Here is a 4,847-nt window from a genome sequence, read left to right as displayed (position 1 = left end):
ATGCTGCAGCCCAGCTCTGAGACCAGCAGTATGGACCTGCATGCTGCAGCCCAGCTCTGAGACCAGCAGCAGGGACCTGCATGCTGCAGCCTAGCTCTGAGACCAGCAGTATGGACCTGCATGCTGCAGCCCAGCTCTGCGACCAGCAGCTGGGACCTGCATGCTGCAGCCCAGCTCTAAGACCAGCAGTATGGATCTGCATGCTGCAGCCCAGCTCTGAGACCAGCAGCAGGGACCTGCATGCTGCAGCCCAGCCCTTCCAGAGCAGGTATGGCTCCACCTTCCAGGATATAGGAACAAGGTGGCAAGGTGAGCAACAACGGGCACCTTTTACTCATGGATAAGGAAAAGTCTAGGAAGATTTTGTGCTGTGCTGGCCTGTCAGATTGTCCTTGCAACTATACATGTTTAATCCTCTCTGCACCTCAACAAATTGGTGCTGAGTGTCTAAAGAACAAAGTCCATGCCTAGGCACTGGGAACACATCTGGTAAAATTTTCACACCCCAGCTACACCTAGGGGATACTTCCTAGGAGACACAAGCTTTGTGGTCTTACCTATTATAGGTGTAAACTGTTCCTTCCGCTTACTCTAGGCATTTATTTATTTACTTTTATACCACACACTAAAGAAGGAACTGAACCTCCCAGAAGATGGCGAGATAGTTCTGGCATCTAGCAGCACTCAGGGCCCTGGACTGCTGAGCTCTCAGGGTTTTTGTATCCCTACCGCAAGCCGAGCCATGTCCCTATTACAGAGAGCTAGTGGCCCATTGGTAAGTCACTCAGCACACAAAGGAGGGAACCAGCTGGAAGAAGGCCACTCTAGTCCTGGGACAGAAACAGCTTAGCACGGTTCCTGAGACCACTGTGGAGGGGACATGCCTCCTCCCAGCTCGGATGTCCCCTTACTCTGGTCTAATGAGGTACCACAGAGTCCCTGGTGGTTTCCCCAGAGTCCCACTGGCAGTCAAACCTAGGCCACAAACTTGCCCCTGAGCCAATGGTTGCAGGACGGGGCTCCAGGTTGGATGTGACTATCAAAGAGGCATCTTGACTGCTCAGACTCCCAGGCTTCAGGGCCACTCCTTGCCTCTCTCGTTTCTGATCTCTAGTTGCCTCTTAGGACTTGGCAAGGCCTGAAACTCTTGCCTGGGAATGAATTTCTTCATCTGGATTTCTGATGTCGCCTACCTTCACCAAAGACCTTCTCTAAGCATGCTTTGCATGCAAGCAGGATCTGGCTGCTCAGGGGCAAGAAGACCTGCCCTACCCACGTCAGCTAGGCTGTCCTTGGCACAGATGTCACACATTCACTACTGGGAAGGTAGTCCCCAGGGCCCACAGTGGGGACAGTGCTTTCAAAGGACACTCCAAGAGGCTTTAAGGTTACTTTAAAACTACTGCAATCTTGACTGCAAAACAGACTTCAGGAACCACCCAACAGTGCTTAGCATAGCTGCCGCATGTCAGGAAAGGAACCTAGACAAGACAACACGAGCGTGGCCGAGACTCCAAGGCTGTCTGGAGGGGCTGACTCATGGGTAGTACACACGGAGGAGCACCTAGGACCCTTCAGAGGATACCCAGGAGGGCAGAAGGGAAGCTTGTCTGTCTATCTGTACTCCGGGAATCAAAGGAAACCACACTAAGCATGGATTCATGTCACTGCGGGACACGAAATACCATTTGCACATGGGGTCTCGGAAATCATCTCTAATGATGTATCTGAGAATATTCTCTGTTCTTCTGGTCCCCCGGACTGGTTTCTCTCCACCCACTGGGTCTCACTCACTAGTTTCTGCAGCCACTTATGAAATGACCACTCTGAGATCTAATATAAGTTACTCTTTGGCTTCTTTTGCTCAGGCTTCTTATTAACTAACTCTTACATCTTAAATGAACCCATTTCTATTATTTTATATTTTACCATGAGGCTCGTGATTTGTTACCTCTTGCTTCTTGGGAGGCTACATGGCATCTGCCTGGCTCCATATTCTTTCCTCCTCTATCTCTGCTTGGATTCCCCCCTTGCTCTATCCTGCCCTGTCATAGGCTTCTTTATTAACCAATGGTAATAAAACGTATTCACAGCATACAGAGGGGAATCCCACATCAGTTTTCTATAGCACAATAATAGGTATCTCTGCTGATGCAATAAGTCAGATCAAACCAAATTGAAAAAGCAAGAGAACAGATATATTTGAACAAAGCAACTCCTAGGTGAGTCCTCCAGTCCCAGATATCAGAGCTGGAGAAGTCACGTGACCGAACTAAAGCTGGGAGCTTATATATTATGCAGGTGAGGGGTGGTGATGTGTCCTCCACAAGCTGGGTTTGTGCCCAAGTATGGTAAAAAGCTGACCACTTTAGGCAGAGTCTTGTATGGCTGGCAACTGCAAAGGAGGAGCTGCTCTAGCCACTAAGGATGCAGAACTGGGCTGTTTGGCACCTTTGTTGGAGATTCTCTGAGAGGGTGGGGTTTGGAGAGAGGAGTGGGGCTTTCTGGATCCAACATGAGTGAGCAGGAGGCTCCAGCTGTACAGTCTCTAGTGCTAATTATTTGTAGAAGCAAAGCACAAAAACGTCCTTAAACCACTGACAAGGACACCCTGGCCTATGCCACCAGTGAACATGTCAATTAAAAAACAGACCAAGAAGTGTTCAGAGAATATGGGACTACAGGATGTCAACGGAGAATGTGCGCAGGAAACAAATGCCTAAAATCACTAAAGTAAAGCTGGGCAGTGGTGGTGCATGTCTTTAATCCCAGCACTCGGGAGGCAGAGGCAGGAGGAACTCCTGAGTTTGAGGCCAGCCTGGTCTACAGAGCACGTTCCAGGACAGCCAGGGCTGTTACACAGAGAAATCCTGTCTTGAAAAACAAAAAAACCAAACCAAACAAAAAAACAAACAAACCAAAAACCCATCTGTAGGCAGAGACTGCTAGTTCATTCCCTGCCACCCAGACCCGAAATAATCACACAGAATGCATTAATTACAACACTGTCAATAGCTTAGGCTTATTCCTGGCTAACTCTTGTATCTTAAATTAATCCATTTTTATTAAGATGTGTTTCACCACGTGGTTGAGGCTTACCGGTAAGGTTCCATCCGGCATCTGTCTCCTGTGACAGTTACATGGCTTCTCCCAGACTCTGCCTTCTTTTCTCCTCTATCTCGGCTTGGAATTCCCACCCTGCCCTATTCTGTGCTGCAGTAGGCCCAAAGCAGCTTCTTTATTAACCAATGGTATTCACAGCATACAGAGGGGAATCCCACATCACCACAGAGAAACCCTGACTTGAAAAACCAAAAGCCAAAACCAAACCAAACAAAAAATAAACAAACCAAAATCCCTTCTGTCCCTTCTAATTGTTCTCTGTGTCAACACTCTAAATTAATCTCTATAGTGGCATTTAGCTAACATTTTTTTTAAAAAGATTTATTTACTTTATAAGCTTTGGGGTTTTGCTTGCATGTCTATCTGTCTAAGGGTGTCAAATCCCCTGGAACTGGAGTTACAGACAGTTGTGAGCTGCCTGTGGTCCTGGGAATTGAACCCTGGTCCTTTGGAAGAACAGCCAGTACCCTTAACCATTTGAGCCATCTCTCCAGCCCTAGTTGACATTTCTATGAACAGTGTATGATGGATTCTTCCTCCCTCATCCTAGCTGCTGTTTGTTACTGTTCATTTTACTGATGATAACATTAGGACTGGGGTGGGGTGACTCTCAATGCAGGCCAGGTTTGTATTTTCCAATGGCTAAGGACGTTGAATATTTTTCATGTATTTATTAGCCATTTTATCTCTTCTTTTGAGAACGGTTTTCAATAAATTTGGTCATTTATTGATTTTTTTTGTTTAATTTTTCACTCCTTTCCTATCAGGTGTTTAGTTGCCAAAGATTATTTTTCTATCCTTTACTCTTTATTTTTTCTTTTAGTTATGTGTCTATGTATGCGTGTGTCTGTGGTTTGAGTATGTGTGTAGGACCTGTGGAGACCAGAAAAGGATATTCAATTCTCTGGATCCAGAGTTAAAGGAGATTGTGGGCCACCTGCCTTGGGTGCTAGGAACTGAACCCTGGTCCTCTGCAAGAGCAGTACGCTTTCTTAACTGCTGAGGCATCTCTCCAGCCCCCTGTTTCCTCCTCTTCTTTTTTTGGTAGTGGTGGTTGAAAAAGTCAGTGGACCCTTATTGCTTCTGGGTGTGGGACCCAGGAGCTCTTGGTCAGGCGAGTCCATTTCCTCTTCACCAACACAGGCTTCCGGCTTGGCAGGACGGCACTGTCCTTGCAGACAAATGCCATGCACAGATCAGGGCGGTTCTGGTTCTTGTAGATCACGTGCCTGATCTTGCTGAGAGTGGCCCGTGCATTTTTGTTGATGGTGGGCCTCATATAAGAAGAGACTGGTTTTCGCTGACCTCATGACCACCGCATGCCCTTGGCTGTGGGCTCCTCTCCCACGGTCTTCCGGTGAATCAGTCCATTGTAGCGGAAGGAGTTGTGGCCCTTCAGGTAACTGGACTGGCGGTGCTGTAAGTCTGCTTATTCCTCTGGGTCAGGAAACTGGAGCTGTTCGGAATGACGGCCCATTGCAGACATGCCCACATGGTCGAGGCCCCTCTCCCTCAGACGTGGCCTAGGTCTCTCCCTATGGCGCCTGGAGATGGAAAGAGGCTTTACTCTTCTTGTTTCCTCTGCTGTGAGGAAGCTTTTTAATCTCATGCGACCTGTTTGTCTATTCTTGGTATTATTTCCCAGGTAGTTAAAGTCCTTTGCAAACGTCCTTTCTTATGATGCTGCCTTGAATGCTTTCTTTTGGTAGTTACAGCTTTTAGTT

General features: G+C 47.5%; 1 pseudogene; it reads right to left on the bottom strand.

Annotated features, from left to right (window-relative positions):
* Window positions 1-3,540: 3,540 nt before the first annotated feature.
* LOC142856770 (large ribosomal subunit protein eL28 pseudogene) lies at window positions 3,541-4,617 on the bottom strand (annotated as a pseudogene).
* Window positions 4,618-4,847: the final 230 nt, after the last annotated feature.

This window comes from Microtus pennsylvanicus, chromosome 9 (genome assembly GCF_037038515.1).
Source record: "Microtus pennsylvanicus isolate mMicPen1 chromosome 9, mMicPen1.hap1, whole genome shotgun sequence".
Classification (NCBI taxonomy): Eukaryota; Metazoa; Chordata; class Mammalia; order Rodentia; family Cricetidae; genus Microtus; species Microtus pennsylvanicus.
Note: the sequence above shows the minus strand (reverse complement) of the source record. Positions and strands in the feature narration are given on the sequence as shown.